Source organism: Tenrec ecaudatus, unplaced genomic scaffold, assembly GCF_050624435.1.
Source record: "Tenrec ecaudatus isolate mTenEca1 unplaced genomic scaffold, mTenEca1.hap1 Scaffold_52, whole genome shotgun sequence".
Lineage (NCBI taxonomy): Eukaryota > Metazoa > Chordata > Mammalia > Afrosoricida > Tenrecidae > Tenrec > Tenrec ecaudatus.
The window spans coordinates 548,049-574,993 of record NW_027459433.1 but is presented as its reverse complement, the minus strand read 5'-3'; the positions used below and the strand labels follow the sequence as shown (position 1 = coordinate 574,993).

At 39.2% G+C, this 26,945-nt stretch overlaps 1 pseudogene; it reads left to right on the top strand.

Annotated features, from left to right (window-relative positions):
• The window catches only part of LOC142436639 (DNA replication complex GINS protein PSF1-like), a 30,089-nt pseudogene extending 3,470 nt beyond the window's left edge, over window positions 1-26,619 (top strand).
• Window positions 26,620-26,945: the final 326 nt, after the last annotated feature.

The following is a 26,945-nucleotide window of genomic DNA, read 5'->3' as shown; positions in this document are numbered from 1 at the left end:
GGCAGGGCTGCCCATATGCAGATATGCCCACATACGAGTAACTGGCGTGAAAACTGTTACCCATGCTACACTATGCTTTACAACAAAATTAATTTCATTTGTAGTTAGAAATTAGTCTTTCACAATAGAAAATGTTTTTGTGATTAATCACTCTGCTTTAATTGTGTTCAAATTGTAACAATGAAAATACTTCCTGCTTATCAGGTTTTACATGACGATTCATAACAGTAGCAAAATTACAGTTATGAAGTAGCAACAAAAATAATTTTATGGTTGGGGGGGTCACCACAATATGAGGGACTGTAGTAAATGTATATTAGGAAGGTTGAAAACCACTGACCAAGAACAAGTTCAGGTTAGAAGGGAGGTCATCTGACCATGTATCCAGTTCATTCCAGCATAATCACACTTACAATGATCTCTATCTGATAGAAAAGCTGTTCGAGACACTTTCCTGTGACTAGAGGGGATCTGCTGGTGGCTTAATCTGACTAGATACTCTGCAGATGGGTTTGGGGCCCCCCTATCTTCTATAGCATTCTATAAATTGGGTCTTCGAAATTTGGGCTCTGATACTTTTCCCTTTGTCATTTTTGAATTTTGTTTTGCGTGCCTTTGGGTCACGCAAGCTGGTGTGCTTCTTCTTTGTGGACATAGTTCACTCCTCGTTTAGATGACTACTTGTTTGAATTTAAGACTCCACACACTATTCCGATTGATAGTGAGCACCATTTGTTTTCTTCACCACACTTAGCTATAGCACCCTTATCTTCAGTGATCATTACATGAGGTGGGCAAGGCCATGTTATCCAAACTAACTGTCTTTGGATTGGGACTAAAGTTAAATTGGGGCCAGAATCCATCTGCTTGTCCCTGGGATATGCATAGCTCGGGTTTACTTTGACAGCCATACTATGACAAATTAATACCCTGTAAGACCAACTACCCCACCAACAGCAGCAAAACAACTAGCAGACAACTAAAGAGAAACACAAACAAAACAAGCAAATGAAAGGCAGGGAAAAAACCCATAGAAACAGAAAAGTAACACATTGTCAATCATTGCCCCTGGAGTATAAGATGATTGCACTGGCAACACCATCAAGTTTTCCGATGACACATCATTCTGCTGTAGGTTTGAGGAGTCTGCAAGTACAGTTCTAACTTGAGCCGAAACCCATGAGTTGTTGCTCCACACAGTTAGATCTCATATTCAGTTGAATTCTGTTTACCCTAAGCAGGGGGGATCGATGCCAGGGGAAACATCCTGGATCAATTCTTCCAAGTTTAAATCCCTGCCCAACAGATCAAAGCCAGTCATATCACTGAGAGGGGAGCATCAAGGTACTAAATATATGGTGATTCTGAGTCCCTTTTGATGGACTCCAACCAAATGGGGTTCCCCCCAAGGTCCAATGACCATCACTTCCACAGGTCCAGGGCAGCCACTCTGCTTCCTCTTCTATCTAAGCACCCCAGTCCTCAGTCCAAGGGTACAGGCACCTTTGAGGCCAGGCTCAGTTCATTCTGCTGGGCCTCTGTGTTAAGCGCTTGTGTAGCCCGAGTGATGCCATGCTGACCACAAGGTTTACCGTACCACAAGGTCAGCATCCAGTGACATCTTGGTGTTTAGTCCATGGCATGTTTTATTGAGCTTTGGCTAGAGACATATTTGTAGTGTTTACCCAGGAACATAAAATCTGTCCCTATAGGTTCCCTACAATCATTGTTTAGCACACCTTCCCAATGTGAGGATATTTCTCCCCAATCACCTACCATGCTCGCCAACAGAACTATCAGTGATGTTCCTCTCCCCTGGCCTAAACTTGATTTCCTGGCAAGGTTCTTTCATTTCTGTGGGGATTTGCCCCAGCCTTGTCTTGGTGTAGACCCTCAGGTGGATGGTCTTATCCCATATCCCACCTCTTTGTGGAGTGACCCACTTTGCAGGATATTTTTGGTTTAAGGATTATTTTAGGACTTGGGTTTTTCCAGTTTACGTGGCTCTAGAAAGTCTAGAGTTCTTGGTAATTTGAAATTCAATTTTGAATTTTTCCCTTTTGATCAGCATTCGTTTATAGATTCTTTAATCAAAAAGTTCACACTATCAATAGAATTGCCATGTGCCCCTGGGGGTGATTGATAATGTTCTCTAATATAAAATTACAATGATGTCTCTTAAGATTAACCAGAGATGTACGTAAACCATAGATAACATGAATGGGATTTAGACTTGCATTTAATTCTAGCCCAATATGAGAATTAGTTCTTGTGACTTGGCCCTTTTTGATGCTCACTGAAGATATGGATGCTATAGCAAAGTGTAGTAAAGAAATTTAGATGGTATGATTTTTAGAAAGAATGGCGCATGGGGGTCTTATTTTTCAACAAGCAGCCTTCTGAGTGAAATATCACCTAAGTCCACATGGAAGAAGCACATCAGCCTTTGTGACCAGAGGAGTGTGAATAATTAAAACTCAAATATGAAGGAGGGAATAGTATTAGAGCTTAAATTGTGAACACCTGATTTGCAGAAGGATATGGATGACAGTGGAAATCCAAAATCATTTGCAAGTTCCACACAAGTGGTTTAAGATTCCGGTGAATCCTCTCTGACTCAGTTGAAGGATGTCAGTAGTCTTGCTATCAGACAGAGAGTGTTATAGAGATGATTACAATAAAGCATGATATCATTTGACCTCTGTTTTGACCCATTTTACTTCAGTAAAAACAAAGTGCAGGGGAAATATGTATGGATAAAGCTCTGTGAGTCCTCTCTGAGCATAGACAAGTGTTGTGGTTAGCCTTGCTGTTATGCAGAGTGCATTGGAAAGTGGATTATTGCAGATGCAATTCCTTTAAAATTTAGCACCATAGCCATTGATCTCCTTTTTGACCCATTTTAAATTGATTTTAGTTTTTTATATTTTCTATCTTTTCAGTTGGGATACTTTTGTTTTACTTTGTTATTTTTAGTAGGTTTTTTGCTGTTTTTAAATGTTTTAGTGTATATGAAATCTAGGGTAGGTATATCTATTGAGACAATATCTTGATTAATGGTTCCTGAGTTGTGGCCGGGGCGGTTTGAAGGAAGTGAGTACAATAATAACAGTGAGTACAAGAAGGAAGAAAATGTTCTAAATTCGATTGTGGTAATGATTGTACAACTCTTCTTAATATGATTGAACCATTTAATTATATAATTTGCGATGGACTTTTTAACAGTTTATTGGTATATAATTCACATATCGTTGTAGAATCATCACCGTAATCAGGTTTAGATATTTTCTTCATTCTTGGACTCATTGTTATTAGCTCCCCATTTCCTCCCCACCTCCCCTGCCCTGCCCCAAGGAACCATGAATCCAGTTACTGCCTCTGATTCACCTATCTTGGATTTTATATACAGAAAAACAGTGAAAACAATAAAAACAACACTAACAAGACTATGAAAGTAAAACAAAAACCTCAGTCAAAAGAAAGCTACAAGTATCTTAAGAACTAGAACACATTTAGATGGCTCATAAGGGAGAGCAAATGGTGGGGTGCTGAGTTTGAACCTAACCGCATCCGCAGGAATCCACTGCGCTCTGCATGCTAGCGAGGCCCTCCACCCCTCGTCCATGGTCACAGTGAGGCTCCAAGGGTTTGCTTCATGAGTGTTTTCCCTTCACTTTTTTTTTAAATTGAAACAGCTTTAAAATGGGTCCAAAGGAAAATCAAATAAGATATACTGCATTTTGATCTATGTCTGACATATTGATTTACAGTGTCTGATAATAGAGCTCTTCACATCCCTCAGCTATAACGAGAGGGAATTCACAAGAGGCTTGATCTCTTTGTGGACCCTCTAAATGGATTTTGGGCTTCCACTGACAACCATAGCCTTCTACAAACCAATTGTTCACAATTTAAGCTTTGATATCATTCCAGCCTTTAGATTTGGATTATGTTCACACAGGCTGATGGGCTCCTTCCATGTGACACCCCACTTAGATGGCTGCTTGTTTGAAAACAAACCTTTAAAATCCCCAATACTATTTTTTCTAATAGCTGGGCACCATCTAGGTTCTTCACCACATTTTGCTGTAGACTCATATCTTCAGTGATTTCTTCATGAGGGCAACCACCAAGCAGGACCATGTCATAAGAACTAGCTGTTCTTAGATTGGGACTAGAATTAAGTACAAGCCTAAAATCCACTCATGGTTTATAAATGACTCTGGTTCACCTAAGAGACATCATTGTCATTTTATGTTACAGAACAATATCAATTATCATCCCCTTGCTGACTCATGACAACTTCATAGGGCAGGGTAGAACTGTCCTGTGAGTCTCCCAGCCTGCACATCATCACAGGAGTAAAAAGCCTCATCCTTCCCCCACAGACTTGGCTGGTGACTTTAAACTGCTGATGTTTCACTTAGGAGTCTAATGTGTAGCCGGTACACTTTGATGGTGTCATTAGTTTAGCCAATGTTACAGAATTTAGAACATTGTCGAGAAAGGGAAATTATACAAGTATGGGCCAGCTGTGAACTGCAATACATGAATTGTTGACTTGTGTAAATTAAACCTTTAAGTGACTGAGCACTATTTACAGAAACAACAGGAGTTGGTGATAGGGCAAACGTTCCAATAATATTTACAACAGCAGAGCCACACCTGCCATAAAAAGCAAAGAAGCATTAAAACAGACTGGTAGTTCTGGGCCACTGTTCTTGGTGGCAAGAGATTGAAACCAAGTCCCGTGCTGTGGTTGACTTCTTTCACTAGTTTAATGACATCGAGTCCCATCCATATTGTAGATTGTGCCAATTCTTCATTTATACGATTGGCTGAGTAACAACATCAGCAGCAGCAGTAGTGTGTACACGTATATATCACATTTTCCTATTCATGGGCATTAGGTGGTTCTTATCTTCACCCATTGCAAATAGTATAGCAAGGAATGTTGGTGTACAAGTCTGTTTGCATGTCTTTTCAAATCTGGGTGTAGTAGATCAGATTTTTGTTGAGCTGCGACACTACTACCTACATTAGCGATACCATTTTACATTCCTACCAGCAATGGATACAGGAAATTTTTTTTTTTTTGGTAGTGAGTTTGGTTAGGTTTATTTATTTTATTAAATCATTTTATTGGGGGCTTGTATAACTAACTCTTTGCACAATCCATAAATCCATCTATTATGTCAAGCACATTTGTTGCCATCATCATTCTCAAAACATTTTCTTTCTTCTTGAGTCTTTGGTATCCGCTCATTTTTTACCCTTCTTCTCCCTCCCTCCCTACCTCACAAAACTTTGATAATTTATAAAAATTTTTTTCATGTCTTACACTGTCCAATATCTCCCTTCACCCACTTTTCTGTTTTCCACCCCCAGGGAGGGGGTTATATGTGGATCATTGGTTCCTCTTTTCTCCCCCACCTTCCCCTTACCCTCCTGGTATTGCTGCACTCATTGATCCTGAAGGGTTTATCTGCCCTGGATTCCCTGTGTTTCCGGCTCTTATCTGTATCAATGTACAGCCTCTGGTCTACCCGGATTTGTAAGGTAGAATTGAGATCATGATAATTGGGGGAGGAAGCATTAAAGAACTAGAGGAAAGTTGCGTGTTTCATCAGTGTTATACTGCACACTGACTGGCTCGTCTCCTCCCTGTGACCCTGCTGTAAAGGGATGTCTACTTGCCTACAGATGGACTTTGAGTCTCCACTCCGCACTCCCCCTCATTCACAATGATGATTTTTTTTGTTCTTTGATGACTGGTACCTGTTCCTATAGATACCTCGTGATCACACAGGTTAGTGTGCTTCATCCATGTGGGTCTCTATCTTCAAGCCTTTAAGATCCCAGAGGCCATATCTTTTGATAGCTGGTACCATCAGCTTTCTTTTTCACATTTGCTTATGCACCTGTTTTGTCTTCAGCAATCATGTAGGGAAGGTGAGCATCATGGAATGCCAATTTAATAGAACAAAGTGTTCTTGCATTGAGGGAGTATTTGAGTAGAGTCCCAATGTCCTTTAATACTAAACCTATAAATACATGCACATTAGATCTACTTCTCCATCATCATATATAAATATTGGCATGTACACACCTGTATTTAGACCTTTAAATACTCTTTGACTCCTAATTCTTTCCTCTATTTCCTTTTGCTTTCTTCTTGTCCCACTATCATGCTCAGTCTTCATTTGGATTTCAGTAATTCCTCTAGGTTATACTGCTCTTGATCAAGCCCTACCAGGCCTCCTGCACCCTCCTGGCCATTGATTTTGAATCACTTATTGTTCCCTTGTCCCTAGGTTTGTTAACACCCACTTCCTTTCCCCCCACCCCCGCCTCCCCTGCTCCCATATCTCCCCAGAACCAGCAGTCCGTTGTTTTCTCCTTCAGATTGTTTATCCCGCCTATTTTTTCTAGATAGAATTGCAGAGATAATAATATGCACAAAAAACAAGACAGAGCAAAACGAAGCAACAAAAGAAAACCAAAAAAAGACAAAAAAAAAAAAAAAAAGAAAAGCCTGTAAATAGTTCAAGGTCTGTTTGTTGACCTTTAGGAGTGTTTTCCAGTTGAGTCTGATGGGGTGGCACACTCTGGCCCCAAAGTCTATTTTTTGTACTCCCTCAAGACTTCTTTGCTCTGCTTCCTTTGCTGTTCTGTTGCATGGCTCTTAGTGTTTTGCCTCAGTGTGATGGGGTCAGATTGGGCACAGTTCCCACACTGTGTTTCCAGTGTTGTCCCCTGGTAGCACTATGGGTCAGTGAGGTACATCGTGTCTCATAGTGGACTGGCCATATGGTCCTCTCTGTGCTTTGACTTCTCTGAGTGGAAATATCGTCCTCAGGGCTTGGTGGGCCAGGATGTGTTCCACTTTGAACTACTTTCTTGTATTCATAACACTTGTAAATTCTTGTTTTAAAAATTTGTCCCCCATCTTCCTGATGTCCTTCTGAGAAAACAATCACTGTAAGCAATGTCTGGTTAAATTATATATCAAAAGAAATCTTTTTATTTACCCACCTATAAATGTGATTTTTGTTTAGGACATTTGATGTATGTTTTTAAGTACTTGGTATTAGGTGTATTTGTGCTTAGTTTGTACAATGTAGACCATAATCTGGTACCCATAGAGTGACAGCAGATAGAAAAACCTAACAGCACAGGGTGTGCATTTTTCCTGTTTTCAGGGCCTAGTGCATTATGTGGAACAAAGCATGGTGGACCCTTTTTATATTCATCTAATTGCTTTAAAATGCTAAAGTAGATACTTACTCCTTTTGTTCTTCTGGTTTTAAAATGTGATCCATATCAAGTGTCTAAGAAGATGTGCATTTTATAGGGTGAAACTACTTCCTCTGTATATGAAAAAACCCTAAAGTATAGTAAAAAATATAGATGGGGAAATAGCAAATATTTGTTGAATGAATAAACTGCTGACTCCATGTCCAGCTACAGTAGTGTGGTGAGGATTCGGAAGTGCTCCTAGAAGCGGAGTGCTCATACAATAGAAACATCATGTAAGACCACCTTCTTCGGGCCATGATGTCAGGTTTTCTCTTACCTCAGTGAACAAATAGGACACTTGTCTTTTGAAATAATAGAAAGCAATCAGTGTGCAAAACTGTACAATACCAAATGGTTAAAGGAGATTAAATTAGTATAGTATCATTGCATTGACAAGTTAGTTAACTTGGCTTTTTCTTACTTTAATCTTGTAATGTGTAAATAAAAGTTCTGAAGTAGAAGCAGCACAATTTGCTTAGGTAAACTGTTACGTACAAATAGGTAAAAATGTGTACGTGTATCAGTCCTTTGAAAAATATCATGGAAAAATTAATTTTTTTGGTTCTGTAGTGCCAGGAACTGGATTTAATGGTTTCTTGTGGGGATTGTAGGGGTGGTTGGTGGGAAACAGGAAGCTAATAACAATGAGTACAAGAAATAAGAAAATGTTCTAAAATTGATTGTAGTGGTAATTGTACAGTTTTTTGTACAATTCTTAATAACTATTGAATTGTTTGATGTGAATTGTTACATGTCAATAAAACTTAAAAATTTTTGTTGTTCTGCAGTGTATTTATCCATTTTCTCTTTAATTCTCTTCCTAGTAATGAAGCAAAATCAGACGGAAGAAGCAATTTGATACCAACCATCAAATTTCGGCACTGTTCTTTGTTAAGAAATCGACGCTGCACTATTGCGTACTTGTAAGCTGCTGTGATTTTACTTGTAGTAGCAGGAAACAAAGAAGAGTTTTCCATGGGGTTTCTCAATTAAGTTTCTGGTTGATAGCAACAGATCTCAGATTTATTTATCTCTGTGGTTATGCATGGAGCCCTGGTAGCATGGTTACTTGTTGGGCGGTGATCTACATGGTCCACACAGTTCAAAACCACTAGTAGTTCCGAGGGGAAAAGGCCGTGTTTCTATTCCTGTAAATAATTACAATCTTGGAAACCCACAGGGGTTTGCTATGAGTCAGCATTGGCTTGATGGAAGTGAGAGTGTTTTCAGTGTTTATGCGCTGGACTGTTAACCAGAAACAGCATTTCAAAACCACCAGCTGTTCTGCGGGGAAAAGATGAGGCTTTCTACTCTTAAAAAAGAGTTACAATCTCGGAAACTCACTGGTGCGCTTCTATCCTGTCCTTACAGTGTCAGTATGAGTCAAACAACTCCATGTGGCAGTGAGTTATTTCTTTTAAGTTTGATTTAATGTAAGCATTTTAATTTCGTTTTTCCAGTTTAAAATTTGTATTGTAAAAGATTGCACTATTCTTGAAAGCAGAGAGAATAATATAGTGAAGCTCCTGGAGTTGTCTTATAAATTTAACAATACATTTTCCATAATTTATGACATATGTATGTTAGGCTACTTAAAACTAAGTACTAAACATCAGATAACATTTTACCACTATATACTTTAGGATACATCTCTAAGAAATAAGGGCCTTTCTGATCTTTTTCCACATTACTGCTGTGTCACCATCACAGTTACGACAATGAACAGTGCTAGGGGCATCAGCCCAGTTCCTATTCCCGATTTCTGGTAGTCCCAAAGATGTCTTCTTAGAGTAGATCTATTTGCATCAGAATCTTAAAAAAAAAATCCACAAATGACAGTTTAGTTGATAAGATCCTTGAGTCCTTACTGATAGAACAGTGTCTGATTTCCTGCTTGTTTGTATGCTAATACTCTCTCAATGTCCTAGGTATGACCGGTTACTGCGGATTCGTGCACTTAGGTGGGAATATGGCAGTGTGTTGCCTAATGCTTTACGATTTCACATGTCTGCTGAAGAAGTAAGTTAGCACTTTTTCAAGTTAATGATTTTGGGAAAATACTGAGATCCTGGCTTTTTTTTTCTACAATGATGTTTACTAGTATTTCTCTGTTTTATGTAAATTTTCTATATTTTGTTTGTGAGAATGTGTAGAGGTAAATATAAACTACTAACTCAGCAGTTTGTATATATAATTTATTGACACATACTTTTTGAATTAAGCAACCATTCTTACCATACTTTTCTGAGTTATTCCTCACTAGCATAAGCTTACTACTCCAAGATTCCTAGCTAATCTTTTGAGTTGCTATCATTTGATCCATGATTTGATCACCTTTTCAGCAATAAGTTTTCAGCGTTTTTTAAGCAGTTAGTACTTACTGCGATAGGCATGGGAAGTATAAAACCAAACTCATTACTCTCAAGTCGATTGTGACTAAAACTGCCTCAGAGGTTTATAAGGCTATACATTATTTTTGTTTTGAACTGTCTTATTTGGCACATAATCCATATACACTATCAATCTTTATGGAAACCAACTGCCATATTTTTCTCTTACAGAGTAGCTAAGTGGATTCAAATTGCCAACCTTTCCATTAATAGTGACAAATGTAGCAACTGCCACTGGGGTACCCTCCTGGAAGGGAGTAGTAGTAAGTAATTCTAGTGCTACAGGGAAAACTGACAAACAATAAAAAAAGGAGTTTCTTTTATTTATTAGTGATTCATCAGTGGAGTTGAAAAGCCGACATTATTCTTAGGAGATATGTAGTTTTCTAGTCAGCATGAATAAATATTCAGAATAAGATGAGTATTTGTCACTGAAGGTAGGGTGCTAGACCAGTATTTCAAGATAGAACATTAGAGTCAGAACACTTGGTTTCAACTCCTGACACTGCTTTCTAATCTTGGGCAAGTAACCTCATTGCTCTGTGTTCACTCCTTTATTTACAAAATGGGGTCATAGTGTGTCCTACTACAGCCTTGGTTCTCAACCTTCCTAATGCCACGACCCTTGAATAGAGTTCCTCATGTTGTGGTGATCCCCAATCTTAAAATCATTTTTGTTGCTACTTCATAACTGTAATTTTGCTACTGTTGTGAATTATAATGTAAACATCTGATATGTAGGATATATTTTTAGTTTACAAATTGAACATATTTAAAGCATAGTGATTAATCACAAAAATAGGTAATTATATCTTGTGAAATACTGATTTCTAATTATAAATAAATGAAATTTTGTCTTGAAGCATGGTGTAGCATGAGTAACAGTCTTAATATAACAATAGTGAACTACATTGCTACATTTTGCGACAGTGTGCGTAAAAAGCCAGAAGGTTGAGATAGTTTTAGATCAGAAATTCTCCAGACAGTCTTTGCAAGAGCACAAGATCATCTTCCACAACAAATCTACTTCTTTATTTAGACTTGATAACAAACAAGCTGGAAAACCCTGTTTCACAAAGATAAGTTGTTGGAAATGGAAGAAAAAGGTGCAACACAGTCTCAGACAGAACAGGACCTGACTGCAAACACTTGATCCAGAATTTTGTAACTGGCATTATAGAGAAATCAGTTCTCGCTGCATCGCTGTTAGTTCAATAAACGTCTCTTGTGCTATCTCAGGAACATCTTCAACTTTGACTGCAAATGGGCTTCTGGCAAGTGCAAATGAGGTGTCGGGTAGATTTGGAAAGTACGATGAAATTTCATCTGCAAGCATATGCAAGTGTTCTTTCACAGAAATTGTAATCCTTTTGTCTGGTTCAGTGTCATGTTCTTCAAAGAAAACAGATAGGGTAGGCATGTAAATTTTATTTTCTTTTTATTATTTTTTTGGTAAATTTTATTTTCATCCAATTTTTTCCCCCAAAGCTGATGTTTCCTTTGGAATGATCAGATATTTTCAGATAAATCAAGGCATGTTGCATTTTGTCCTTGCAGTAATAAATTGTAACTCATTCAAGATGGCAAAGATGGCAATCAAACTATTTTCTGTATCTCACTTTTATCGCTGCAAAATGCTTTGAACTGCGGTCATGTTTTCTGATAAAAAACGTTTTGAGTTCATCACCATGCTCAAAAACACCTTTTAAAACTTTTCCTCTGGACAACCGTCTCACTTCAGTTGCGAAAGCAGTAGACTGTTTAAAGTGCTCGCCTTTACAAAATTGACAGAATTTATGATGCTTCTCATTACTTCTTATAACTCTTTTGGCCGTGCATTTGTTGCTAATATTTTCTGAGGAGTTATACAGTGAGTTCCGGTGACTTTCGGTGACTCAGTACCAAACGTTGAAATTCAGATTGACATCCTAGCATAGTGGAGCATCATCTGCAAACACCACAAACCTTTTCCCAAGAGATCTTATGCTCTTTCAGAATGAACCAACTATCAAATACATCACGTGTAGTAGTTGCCATTTTAAGAGGTTTGCAAAAAAAGAAACTCATATTTAAAGTCGCCATCATTAATATGCCTCAGGTAAACAGTAACTGTGAACAGTTTGCAACGTCTGTAGATTCATCACGCTGGATGCTAAATATTGGAAGTGGAGCAGATTTACTTTCCTGGATTATCTGATCAAGAATATCAGCAGCCTTGTCTGCTATTCTTCTGCAGGCAGTGTCATTTGATAAGAAAATTGCGCTCAATTTTGTAACAAATTCATCTCTGATCATAACTCGAACAATTTACTGGCCCCTGGCAACAGTGAATCCTCAGCAATGGTGTAGGGTTTCATAGCGCTGGTGATTCTGAGTGCCACCAAATATGAAACTTCAATGACTGCTACGTTTTGTTTGTGGTACTTGCCACCAGTGTCAAGTCTGGCTTTCTTGAGTTTATCATCAGCTTTGCTTTTAAAATAGTTGGTATCCTTGCCAGCAAAGCTCGGATATTTGCTATCAAAATGGCATATTAGTTTGTTCAGCTTCATAGATTCAACTAATAGAACTTCACAACAAGTAAGACATTGTAGTTTCTCAGTTCCTGCTGTCATTGAAGTAAAACCATACCATAAAAAATCCTCACTATCTTTTCTTAACGTTCTTCTACATGATCCATTGTCATGGGATGGTTGGCTAATGAAAATAATATATAACCATAGCTTTAATAATACAAAAGATGGCTCTCCCTCCTCCACCACTGCCACCTCCTCCTGCTGTTCCTGCAGCTGCCTGTGTGCTCGTTTGGTGCGGACCTGGTACCTCTTTTGAGAAGACTTCAGCATTCACCCTGGCCAACAAAAAACTCAAGGGAGGAGTCAAGACTGAGAACAATGATCAGATTAACTTGAAGGTGGTAGGGCAGGATGGTTCTGTGGTGCAGTTTAAGATTCAGAGGCACACCCACTTAGTAAGCTAATGGAAGCCTATTGTGAACAGGGTTTGTCAATGAGTCAGATCTGATTTGATTCGACAGACAGCCAATCAATGAAACAGACACACCTGCACAGTTGGAAATGGAGGATGAAGATACAATTGATGTGTTCCAGCAGCAGACAGGAGGCATCTTCTAAGGGAGCCTGCTCCTTTCCTCCAGAACTCTCTTCCAGCCGACCAAGAATCCATTCTTGATTAGAAAACCACAGTTTGATTCCACCACCTCCTGACAACTACAGTATAGTTTTCTCTTTATTTCATTTCCCCTTCCTCATTCCTTTATTGTACACAAAGTAACTGGTGCATGTACACAAGCATATTAAATTTTTCCCTTTGTTTATTTATTCGTTTACTAAATCACCAATGGTATGTTTTGATCAACATCAGGTGGAGATGGGATGGGGAAAACACTGGTTCTGTGAAAGCTCCCCTTCTCCATCAGTGGCTTGCTCATTCAGCTTCTCTCTTTGTATTTCAGTAGGTTATTTTGCTCTCACTGTTTAACAAAAACAAAAAAAAATGACATGAAAAAAATCCTTGCATGCCTTGTTCGATTGAAGAATTTTTATGTTTTTCATTTATCATTGTAAAACCAAGGACAGTTTTATAACATTTTTGTATGTAGCTATTACATGTAGGGCAATCTGTCTTTAAGTAGGCATAAATTACTCTCAATGAAGCCTAGATAGTTTTCCCTTCAAGTCAAGCGTCTTGTTTAAATTTCTTATTTAAAAAAAAAATAGTACTAAAGATGATACATGGCACAATTTAGTCAATACAGTTTATTAAAATTTCCTATGATTTAACATTCTCTATGTTGTGTTTTTACATACCTGTTACTATCACAAGGAGCAGTATTCACATCAACCACAGCTGAATATAAAAAGACCAATCAGCATCCAGATAAAGTTCCCATGGTACAGATATCGATTTTTTGCAGTAGTTTATGATTTTACCCAGAAATAATAATTCATGAAGTGTCATTTACCACCAATACTGCTGCTTTTAACACTGTCGCTGCTTTTAACACAGTAGCTGCTTTTAACACAGCAGCTGCTCTCTACGCATGTGTGACTTGTCCACATAAACACATTGTGGTGCCAACCCTGTCACATCCACCTTTATTTGTACAAGTTGAATGTGATGGGGTTGTCTGATTATGTCATTACGCTGCGTACTCGTATGTGGGCAGACCCTCCTGGAGATGGATAGAGGAGCAGTGACTTGGTTCCTAAGACCATTGGAAATACATGTTTTCCAATGGTCTTAAGTGACTCCTGTGAAAGGGTCCTTTGACCCCAAAAGAGGTCGTAACCCACAGGTTGAGAACTGCTGTATTAACAGGGTTGTTACAGGATGATTAAGGCTGCCCATTTGGAACATAGCATAGAACGGAATGTGATCAATGCTGTTATTGTGTGAGTTTGGTATAGTATATCACTTATGAAAGAAAGTGTTAGTCTGGGTTGACTAGAGGAACAGTCATACACTCATGTGTATAAGAACTTTATATAAAAGAGCAATTATATATTGAGAAAACATCTCAGCCCAGTTCAGATCAAGTTCCTAAGTCCGATATTAGCCTATATGTTCGGTACTAGTCGATAAATTCCTCTTTAGATTCACAGTATATGTAATGATGCCAAATGCAGGAATATCGCAGGCCAGTGGGTAGAAGGTCTTGTGGATCCAGTGGCAGTGTATGCATTTCAGTGTTGGCACGGGTCTCCTCCAGCTCTCTGACTGTCTCAGCGCAGAAAAGGAAGGCAGAGAGACTGGGTTTGATCTCCATTGAGCTACTTATTTCTGTCATGCCTCAAAATGAGGTCATCAAGCTGCAATTTTATTGACAGGCTGACAGGATATAATGTAATTGCCACGGCATGTATTCAGTAAATTTGCCATGAGTTTTATAAACAATTTACTTGCTAACTGCATTTAAAAAATTTAACTTGAGTTTAATTGACATAATTCATATACCACACAACCCAGTGGTTTAAATATATTAAAAAGAGCTGTGCAGTTATGATCTCCATCAATTTTAGAACATTTTCTTCAGTCTTAAACTCACCATTTGCCCCAGCCTGCCCTGTCCTAACCCAAAGAAACTTAATCCATTTATAGTCTTCACAGTAACTAAGTCCTATCCTAGATTTTATTTAAAGAAAATCATATGCGTATGGATTGTGATAAGAGTTGTATGAGCCCCTAATAAAATGTAAAACACAAAATAAAAAAAACACCTAACTATCCTAAGTCATCATGGCAAAATATTGAATGCTCAATAAACCACTGAAAACTCCAAAAAAAAGAAAGAAAATCATATGCAAAAAAAAACAGCCCTCAATCCAAAAGAAAATATAAAAACTAGGACAAATTTAAAAGGGACCAAAAGAGAGAAAAACAATAACGTTAAAAATTATCTGTGTTAATCTACTTTCCAATGCACTCAGTGTATAACAAGACTATTTCCATTCTTTGTTCATGGTCTAAGGAGATTCACTGGAGGCTTAATCTGTGTGGGAACTGTGCAAATGGAGTTTGGGCTTCCACTGTCATCCGCAGTCTGCTCAGGTTTTAATCTCTAATACCATTGCCTCCTCTGATCTTGGATTGCTAAGTACATTTCCATGCTTTATTTTTATTCTGTTCATGTTCTGGAGAAAGAAACAAAGTACCTCAGCTTCTTGAGGGAACTACTAAATAATTACGTTACCAGTTAATTTTTCAGGTTCTTTTTCCATGGTCTTTGTGCCGGAATCTTACATTAAGTGGACTTGAGGGGTGTCTCTTTATTATGGTGAAATGAACAGAACATGTTCTTTCTCTAATAACAATAGCTATAGTATTTTTTTAAAAACATAGAGTGTTTAAGAGTAATAGTTCTTGTAGGATTTTATCTTAAAATTTAAGTAACCAATAGATGAGGATTTTATTTTAAACATAAATACATGAACTTGTCGTGCATAAACTTTTTTAGTTTAGTACAAGGTAGTCATGACAAGGCACACAGGTAAGACTTCAAGATGCTGATTTTCGAACCAGAAAATTATAATTAAGAATTATAATGTTAGTCTTGAGATTAGATTTCCATATTTTAGACTTCATTTTGACCTTGAGTTCAATGGAAATCCCTTATAGCTGGGGTCCAAATTCGGTGTTAATAGAGTCTCTACAAGGTCTAGTCTATGGAGAGAATCACTGCCTCTGCCTTTTCCTTCTCACAGCATAAACCGAAATTCAGTTTCTATATGTGAACATTTCACTTTGAACTCACCGATAAGGGATAGGTGATGCCATCTTTAACAAAGATTAGTGTATTATTTTTTTCCATGAAGGTAGACAAATAGTAGTTTACAAGTTAGAGACTCCAAGACACTTTAGAGAGAGATAATCTTATGTCATAATTTCTTTTTTAAAAATCATTTTATTGGGGCTCATACAACTATTATCACAATCCATACATACATACATTAATTGTGTAAAACACCCACTGCCATTGACTTTTAACAATCCTTAAGGATGAGCAAAGTCGAACTGGCTCTTTAGGTTTCTGAAGCTGTATTTCTTTATAGGAGCAGAAATCCCCTTTCTCCCTAGGTGTAACTGGTTGAGTCAAACTGTTGACCTTGGCTTTAGCCAACACATAACCCAATACTAACCAACATAGTAGTGGTGGGTGCCTTCTCGTCAGTTCCGCCTCATAGTGGCCCTGTCTAGATCAGCATGAAGTACTACTGGACTCTGCATCCTCACAATTGTTATGTTTGAACCCATTGTTGAGTTACCGTATCAATTCATCTCCTTGAGTTGTTTTTGTTTTTCCCACTGACTTTGCACTGTACCAAGTATTGTGTCGTTTTCTAAGGACTGGTCTCCTGAAAACATGCCCAAAACTTGTGAGACAAGTCTTGCCATACTCATCTCTAAGGATCAGTCTGGCTGTGATCTTCCGAGACAGATTTGTTTGTTCAGTTAGCAGTCCATGGTACTTTCGGTGTTCTTTGCCAACATGCTAATTCAAAGGCATCTATTCTTTGGTCTTTATTAATTGTTGTCCAACTTTCATATGCTTATGAGGCAATGGAAAATCCCATGGCTAAGGTCAATGGAAAATCCCATGGCATTGCTCAGTCCTCAAAGTGTGACATCCTTGCTCTTCATCACTTTAAAGTAGAATTTCAGAAATCCAAAATATGTTTAGTGAAAGAAATTTGTCACAAAATAATAAATACTGTGTGGATCTATTTAAAGTACAAATAATGAACAGCACTAAACTAGTGTTTTAGGGATGCATTCTTGGGTGATAATGTAAAATTTTCAGAATGGAACAAAATGATAAGTCTCCATTTTGGGGCTGAGGATGTGTTACTCCTTGACCAGGCTGTTTCTTAATAATGTCATTAACCTGTACATCTTTGTTTTGCCTACCTTTCTGTAATTATACATAAATAAGATTCTGAGGAGATTGCAACTAATGTCACAAAACAAAATATATATAAATTACTGTATAAAACATGAGTTTTCTCTGTAAACTTTCACCCTAACCATAATAGACTTTAAAAAATAACAAATGCCTTTTATTATTATTTCCTTCCCCCAGCCCTTTGGCAACTCTTAATCTACTTTTTTACATTTATAGAATTCCGATGACTGACTTTCCTACAAATGCAGTCGTAAAATAATGTGACCTCTTGCGCCACTTTACGTGTGATAAAGGTTTACCCTTGTCAGCTACAACTTAGAACTGAATTCCAAAGTAAGCCTCACTATCTTCTATTGTGTGCACTCCTCATTTTGCTTGTCCTTCCTTCTCTTTGGGGACATTTGCATTGTCTGCTCAAGCATGTTGTTCCATTCTTATAAAAAGAGTCCGTGCAGTATTTAATGCGACCATAACTGAATCATGTGTTTTTCGTAGTGTTGTTTCTGGTTGAATGGTTTTTTTAGATCTGTGCTTAGGTCTACTGGTTTGTAAGCTATGTGATAACAAGAATTTTGTCTGTTTTGGTTGAATGCTCCATCCTAAGTGCACAGACAGTTCCTGACTCGTAGAAGACAACCATTAATGTTCGCTATATAAATACAGGAATGCCACACTCATGATCTACATGGGCGTATGTGCTGTTTGAAGTCACGATTACACAATGTTGGCAAGCTTGTTTTCTTTGTCACTTGGTAAAAAGACCATTTTTCTGTTTTCAGATAGAATGGTTCAATTGTTATAAGAAGTCCCTTGCTACTTACATGAGGTCATTGGGAGGAAATGAAGGTTTGGACATAACACAGGATATGAAGCCTCCCAAAGCTTATATATTGAAGTAAGTTTTACCTCTTGAGAATGGATTTTATTGAATGTGTGGATTATGCTCCTATTATGTAAGAAGGGGATATGAATATAGTTTTGTTAGGTGCCACCAAGTCCTATTCATAGTAACTAGATGTACAACAGAATGAAACACTGCCTTGCCCCGCACCCTCTTCTCAAACATTGCTGTTTGAGCCCATTATTGCAGTCCTGGTGTCAATGTGTACCACTGAGAGGCTTCCTCTTTTTGACCATCCAGGGACTTGCCATCCAGATGACATATACACGGAGTCGGCCTCTTTAAGGGGCACTCCCGCTGTAGCTCTTCCAGCATAGCTTTGTTTGCTCTTCTGGCTGTTGATGTTTTGTCAGTGCTTTTCTGCGATATCATAATTCATAGTTATCAATTCACCTCTGTCTTATTCATTGTTCACCTTTCATATACATATTAGGTGATTAAAAAATAGCATGGCTGGGGTCAGATAAACCGAGGACTAGTTTTCATAGTTTTACTGAGATAAAAGGACCCCTGGTGGTACAGTGGTTACACATTGGGTTGCGATCAGCATGGTCCGCAGTTCAAAACCCACAAAAACTCTGTCCCTTGACTCCACCCCTTGAGGGATAAGATGGGGTTCCTGCCAGGTCTAGAGGCCAGGTGTGTGGATTTCTCACCCAATGGGGGGGTTAAATTAAACCTCTCAAGTCTACTTTGAGATTGGTGCGGGAAGTGCTAGGCTTCTCTTTCCCCCTTGCCCCCTAATTGTGTTGTTTTGCTAACACATTTCCTGCTTGGGGGTGGCAAGGTGAGGAATGTTGAGCAAGGGCTGGTGGAACTGTAGAACAAAGCAAAAGTTAAGCTTGGCTAGTGACTGTCTGCACCAAGCTGACTCTGCAAAGCTGTTCTTCACCAGAGGACAGCAAGCCAAGAGGCTTGGTCAGCTGGGTTAGCTCAGGGACCAGAAAAAATTGGCTATGCCAGGCAGGAGGGACGCTTCCCCAGCGTGTGGACAGCCTATAACAAAGAGGGGAATCTGTTAGTAGTTGCTACTGCTCTCTCAGTTTAAGAAGCTTGGATGTACTTCATATTGAGATTCTCTTCCATGAAGTTTAGGATATCGCTCCTAGTGGACCTTCTCTATAATTGCTGAGAGTTGTCCGAGTTTGTTGTCTGACAGTCATTTTGCTGACTCTGCTGCTCTTTAACACTTTAAAGAAGTCTTTTGCAGCATTTATCTCATGGCTTGATTTCTTCACTAATTCCATGAATGTTGATTATGCATTGAAATAAATGAAATCCGTGTCAATTTATTTTTTTCTCTTTTTATCATTGTGTTTATTGGCCCGAGCATGAGGCTTTTTTTTTCCATCGAGCCATAATCCCTACAGAAAGCTTTAGTCTCAGTTCTTCATTAATGTGTTGAATCCTCTTAGCTTTCCATAAGCAAAGTTGTATCATATGCATATCACAAGGTCTCTGCTTTTACACTGGACATTTTAATACTTTCATATTGAAAGTTACTACCACTAAGGAAGTACTTACCAAGGAGCTTCAAATGTTTCTGGGACTTTTTTCAGTTTTTAAATTCCATATTTGCACACACTTGAAGTCCCTGTCATATAGTTGTCATTTTGTTACTTGTTAAGTGGGTTATCCTCTCTTTGCTCCTCATTTCTTCCAGTAGTACCACGTACTTTGGCGCTTAGTTAATTTTTGGATTTTGAACCATCTTTATTATCCTCTTTTGTATACTTTTGAATATTGAATAAAGTAGACCAAAGAAAAATGTTTGCATTCAACTTAGGTGTTGGCTAAATATGTTAGGTAGCCAGAATAGGGGCCATAAAGGGGGAGTGTTAGTCTGGGTAGACAAGAGAAACAAATTCATAGAAACTCATGTTTATAAGAAAGAGGTTTATATAGAAGAACAACTGAATATTGCGAAAACGTCCCAGCCCAGTCCAGGTCAAGTCCGTGAGCCCAATATTAGCCCATATGTCTGATACCAATCTGTAAAGGCCTCGTCAGACTCACGAAACATGCAATGACTCCTATTGCAGGACGATCTTGAACCAGCGAGTAGAAAGTTTTTGGATCCAGTAGCATTGTAAACATCTCAGCGCTGGCAGGGTTCTTCTCTATGTAGCTTCTCTGGCTCCAGAGGTCTGTTGCATCAGGGTAGGTCCGTGTGGCTTTCCCAGCTACCAGGACGTAGTGCCATGTGTCTTGCCAGTAGAGCATCTCCAAGGAAGTGAGCTGAGAGAGAGAAGCGTCTCCTGTTTAAGGAGGAAATACTGGAGTTCCCAGAATTCTCAGGCGAAGGCAATGCCCACACAGAGGCCTCACTGGCTATCCTGATTGACCAACTAGACTCCACCACTTCACTCTTAATCCTCTCAAGTCCCAAATTGACATCAGATTACATAAGCACCACAAGGGGGTTGTCTCCGCACTAACTGCATAAGGCTAAAGCAAAAGGATTGGAAGAAATCAGGCATCCGTTAAATTTTAGAACAATCAAACTGAGCATGCTCAGACAAGAGCTCCCTCCGCCCCGAGGGGAGGTCCACCAGGGCACACAGATTAGGCTCAGTTACATTACCTCACACAGGTGGGCCTAAACTCAAGCCAGTGGAACCAACCAATACCTTCAACCATGCTTCCCCCAGCCGTTGTGGAAAGGAGGGAATAAAGACCCTGCCTTGACTTCCTTCCATTCCAGCATTCTCCACAAGTGGGGGGTGGGAGCCCTTTTGGCCCCTGGGATTTCCTGGTTCCACGTGCTGGGTTACGTGTTCCTGTTCTTTCTATGTGTTTTTTCCCCATTCAGCAGTGAACCCATGTGCAGTTCTGCGGATCCTTGTATGCTTTCTTAAAACAATGTGTATTATTTGAGGCTGTAATACCTGAAACTTCCCTTTTCCCCATAAAATCACTTGGATTACAAACCTGCTTCTGCTGTGTGAATTCTTTCAGGTACCTGAATCCAGGAACCTAACACCTTTTTCTCTATATTGCTTCATCTTGCAATCTACTCTCCTTGTATTTCAATCTAAAGGAATGTCTCAACATTCCCTCAGGTTTTATTTGTTTTCTTGAATTTTATCCTCATTTATAAAGGAAAGTTTTGCTGGCTATAGGAATCTTGGATGGCTGTTCATTTCTTTCATTATTTTAAATATGTGACTCTATTACCTCCTGGTTTCCAGGGTTTCTATATATGTAAATTGGTACTTCATTTTATTTGATATTGTCAAGATTTTATCTTTTTTTTAAAGAGTTTGATGATAAGATATTTTGGTGTGGATCTCTCAGGCTTTCTTCTGATTTGGAAATTCTTAAGTGACATTGATATGTACATTCTTGTCCTTTGTCAAGTTTTGGTAATGTTCTGCTGTTGTCTATTAAGTTTTATTTAGTTACCCTTTGCCCTCTTCTGGGACTTCCATAATATTTGCATTGATTTGCTTGATGGTGTTCCTTGGGATCATGTTTCTTTACTTTTGTTCCTCAGACTCAATAAGCTGTTCTGTTCTTCTGCCAACTCAAATATCCTGTTGAGTTATCCAGTAACGTTGTTTCTCTTATTTGTTAGTGCTAGTAATTGGATTGGCTTCTTTAAATGTAGGAAGACATATCAGAGGGCCGTATTTGACTTTCTCTGGCTTCACTGTTTCCATGAGGCAGAGTTCAGACATGCCTCCATCCTTCATCCTTCAATATCTATTCTGACACCACCCACTCCTCCCTCACACACTGCCTTTCTGTCGGGTTCAATTATCGGTCCCAGTTGGCCTCACAGAACTCACAGACAATATTCACAATTTAGTGGGCTTATTAAGGAAGGTAACTAGTTACCACAAGTCAGCATCAGGAAACAGTAAGTGTACCTCTCCTGTCATCCAGCAGTCATGTCAGTCTTTAGTCCTTAGCCTCTCAGTCACATAGTCCCTTTGCCTCTTTGGGCCAGAAAGGCAGCCCACTGCTCTGCGTCAAAGTATCATAGTCTCAGTATTGCTCCTCTGTTTTATGTCATGGACGCCTTGCCTCAGCCTCTGGTCTTGGCCTAGTCCCTCTGTTCTGTCCCATGGTCTCTGTGCTGCAGCCTTTGATGCCTCCATCTCAGTCTCTACCACTTCAGACAAAGATCTCAAGTATGTCCCACTAGGGCCTCTTACACCTTGATGGTCCAGCATTTCTCTGTGTTCCTGCTTCTGAGATGGCTTTTCCACATAACCATCCCTCCAAAATGGGATTTTAACCATAGCCATATAGGCTAGAATTGATAATACAATGCATAAGAGATGATGGCTAGATGGGCCTTATTCATTGACTACATCTCTTCATCTCTTTCTTAGGATCCCTGCTGACATTGTAGGATAGGCATTGATTGGACTGCTAACCATAAGGTTCCAGAACCAAACTCTCTGGTATTGAGTCAATGCTGATTCCTAGGGATCCCCTATGGGTTTCTGAGTAGAAAGCCCAGGCTTTCTCCTACTGGTACTGGTAGTTTTGAACTGTCGACCATGCAGATTGCAACCCAGTGATTAACTGCTGTACCACCAGGGTTCTGAGGATCTTAAGGTTCAAATTTACCAACTGTTGCTCAGGAGAAAGATGAGACTCTTAGTTTCTGTAAGGATTTACAGCCTTGGAAAACCAATATAGGGTCATTGTGAGTTAGAATCAACTAGAGGGCGGTGATAGAATCTCTTTATAGATATTTTAATTTATGTATATATATTGCTAACCCAGTTTTCTTTTGTTCTTTGGGCCTGTTTTTTTCCTAATTGTTTTATTAGGGGCTCATAGAACTCTTATCACAATCCATATATATACACGTACATCAATTGTATAAAGCACATCTGTACATTCTTTGCCCTAATCATTTTTTTACATTTTATTAGGGGCTCATAAATTCTTATCACAATCCACACATATACATACATCAATTGTGTAAAGCACATTCCTACATTCTTTGCCCTAATCATTTTGAAAGCATTTGCTCTCCACTTAAGCCCTTTGCATTAGGTCCTCTTTTTTTCCCCCCTCCCTCCCTTGCCCCCCTCCATCATGAGCCCTTGATAATTTATAGATTGTTATTTTGTCATATCTTTCCCTATCCGGAGTCTCCCTTACCCCCCGCCCCCCCACCCTTCTCTGCCGTCCGTCTCCCAGAGAGGAGGTCACATGTGGATCCTTGTAATCAGTTCCCCCTTTCCAACCCACTCACCCTCCACTCTCCCAGCATTGCCCCTCATACCATTGGTCCTGAAGTTATCATCCACCCTGGATTCCCTGTGCTTCCAGCTCCCATATGCACCAGTGTAGAATTAGGATCATGGTAGTTGGGGGGAGGAAGCATCCAGGATCCGGGGGAAAGCTGTGTTCTTTTTTTTTTTCTTTCTTTTTTTACATTTCATTAGTGGCTCATACAACTCTTATCACAATCAACACATATACATACATCAATTGTATAAAGCACATCCCTACATTCTTTGCCCTAATCACTCTCAAAGCATTTGCTCTTCACTTTACCTTTGCATCAGGTCCTCTTTTTTTTCTCCCCTCCCTCATGTGCCCTTGGTAATTTATACATTGTTATTTTGTCATATCTTTCCCTATCCGGGGTCTCCCTTACCCCCCCCCTCACCCTTCTCTGCCGTCCATCTCCCAGGGAGGAGGTCACATGTGGATCCTTGTAATCAGTTCCCCCTTTCCAACCCACTCACCCTCCACTCTCCCAGCATTGCCCCTCATACCATTGGTTCTGAAGTTATCATCCACCCTGGATTCCCTGTGCCTCCAGCTCCCATATGCACCAGTGTACAACCTCTGCCCTATCCAGTCCTGCAAGGTAGAATTCGGATCATGGTAGTTGGGGGAGGAAGCATCCAGGATCTGGGAGAAAGCTGTGTTCTTCATCGGTACTGCATCGCACCCTGACTGACCCATCTCCTCTCCTAAACCCCTCTATGAGGGGATCTCCAGTGGCCGACAAATGGGCTTTGAGTCTCCACGCTGCACTTACCCCTTCATTCACTATGGTGTGTGTGTGTGTGTGTGTGTGTGTGTGTGTGTGTGTGTGTGTGTGTGTGTGTAAAATTAAAAACTTTTATACAATAGCCTATACTCCAGGATAAAGTGTAGCTATCTGCTTTGTACTCCTCCTGGATCATTGCAGTATCCCCACTTTGGGAAACACTGCTATAGAGGGACAGGAGTATGGAAATGCTTATAGTGCCCTCTCTGCAACAAACTTTGATTCACAGTTTTAAGGTAATAGTGATGTGTGAGCTGAACTATATTAAGCTTACATTTTATAGGTCAAAAATGATTGGATGTTGGCACTTTAATTTCAAGCATCTTAATGTAATCTAACATTCCATCTTCCATAAATTTTGTTTTATTTTTAAAATACTAAATGAAAATTAATTGATTGCTAAGTTACTGTGTAAGCAAAATGAAAGAGCATGAAACTGAATCTTTTAAATGTATTTTTAAGTATTCCTGAGAAACAAGAGATTGGAAGACTTGATTTCCTTTGAAAAACAGTTTGTTCACTCACTCAATGCATGAATATCTCCTTTTATTAAATTGGAACTCTATGATGCTCACTCTCCCGACACAACGGCTGGAGCCAAAGTGGGTGAACAAGTAAATGTGGTGAAGAAAGCTGATGGTGCCCGGCTATCAAAAGAGGTAGTGACTGGGGTCTTAAAGGCTTGAAGATAAACAAGCGGCCATCTAGCTCAGAAGCAACAAAGTCCACATGGAAGAACACACCAGCCTGTGTGATCGAGTGGTCCCGAAGGGATCAGTTACCAGGCATCAAAGAACAAAAAATCATATCATTGACTGCACACCTCCATGATAGGATCGCTGAAGACAAATGGGTGCATAAGCAAATGTGGTGAAGAAAGCTGATGGTGCCTGACTATCAAAAGAGATAGTGTCTGGGGTCTTAAAGACTTGAAGGTGAAAAAGCGGCCATCTAGCTCAGAAGCAAAAAAGCCCACATGGAAGAAGCACACCGGCCAGTGCGATCACGAGGTGCCAAGGGACCAGGTATAAGGCATCATGCAAAAAAAAAAAAAAGATATGTGTGTATGTATGTGTACATGTGTGTATATGTATATATGTATATGTATATATGTATATATATACCATATTAAATGAAGGGGGAAGTGCAGAGTGGAGACCCAAGGCCCAAGTGTCGGCCAATGGAGATCCCCTCATAGAGGGGTTTAGGAGAGGAGATGGGTTAATTAGGGTGCGAGGTAGTACCGATGAAGAACACAACTTTCCTCCAGATCCTGGATGCTTCCTCCCCCCAACTACCATGATACGAATTCTACCTTGCAGGGCTGGATAGGGCAGAGGCTGTACACTGGTACATATGAGGGCTGGAGGTACAGGGAATCCAAGGTGGATGATACCTTCAGGACCAAGGGTGTGAGGGACGATGCTGGGAGAGTGGAGGGTGAGTGGGTTGGAAAGGGGGTACTGATTACAAGGATCCACATGTGACCTCTTCCCTGGGAGAGGGACAGCAGAGAAGGGGGGTAAGGGAGACTCCGGATAGGGCAAGATATGACAAAATAACGATGTATAAATTACCAAGTGCACACGAGGGAGGGGGGAAAGGGGAGGGAGGGGGAAAAAATAAAAAAGAGGACCTGATGCAAGGGGCTTAAGTGGAGAGCAAATGCCTTGAGAATGATTGGGGCAAGGGAATGTATGGATGTGCTTTATACAATTGATGTATGTATATGTATGGATTGTGATAAGAGTTGTATGAGTCCCTAATAAAATGTAAAAAAGGAAAAGAGAAAAATATGATTAGGGCAAAGACTGTACAGATGTGCTTTATACAATTGATGTATGTATATGTATGAACTGTGATAAGAATTGTATGAGCCCCAATAAATTGTTAAAAAGAAAAACAGTTTGTTTTTAGATGTATGTTCTTTTATCCTGATGGATTATGGGAAGGATCTGGTCAATCTAGTTGAGGTAAAATGCTCTTTTCTTTCTTGTTTGCCACTGTTATGTCCCTCATTTTTATTCCTTCTGATTAATATAGTGCATTGTTTGAGAGGAAAACGTCCAACTATGTAGTCTCCTTTTATCTAAATCCCTGGTTTCCTTATTGGTAATACCATCCATGTATACATTTGCAAAGCTTATGTTTCCCTTCCCGGTGACGTAGGAAATTGAGATCTTTAGGTTTAGGACCACAGTAAATATCTGGGAATAGTAAGGGTCCTAAGTACACAGAGGAGGAAACAGACACATAAAATACAGTACTTTTACTGTTCGGGCATTTATATAATCCCACTTCATGTTATGATCACTGCATATTTTAAAAGGTAATTTGGATAAAATATCTGATTTTCTTTTCAGGTACGGTGTCTAAGAGACTATGGAGAATTTGAAGTTGATGATGGTACCTCTGTGATACTAAGAAAAAACAGCCAGGTATTTATTGTCTTAAGAATGTATACTTTGAACTTCAATAAAAGTATTGAATGAAGAAAATGTTTGAATCAATAGTAAAATAATTACCTTGTGATGACAATTTATAGCACAGGCATTATGTTTAATATAGATCACCTTGTTTTGTACTTTTTGTAAATGTTAAGACTTACAGATATTGAATATACAATGGACTGCAAAAAGTGGGAAAATTCCATTCTGTGATTCCATTTATCTACCATGTGTTCTAAGCAATGTACTAGTAAAATTTTTATCTATTAATTACAAACAGATATAATTTTTATGAGTATATTACTTGGGCTTTGTTTGTTGTTTTTTCATTCTCTTTTGTTTTGTTTCTTCTATAGCACCTATATCTTTAGTGACTTCTTTAAGCATTAAAGAGGGCCACATCCTAAGAACGCATAGTTCTTAGATTGGGGCTAGATTTAAATGGGAGCACAAAATC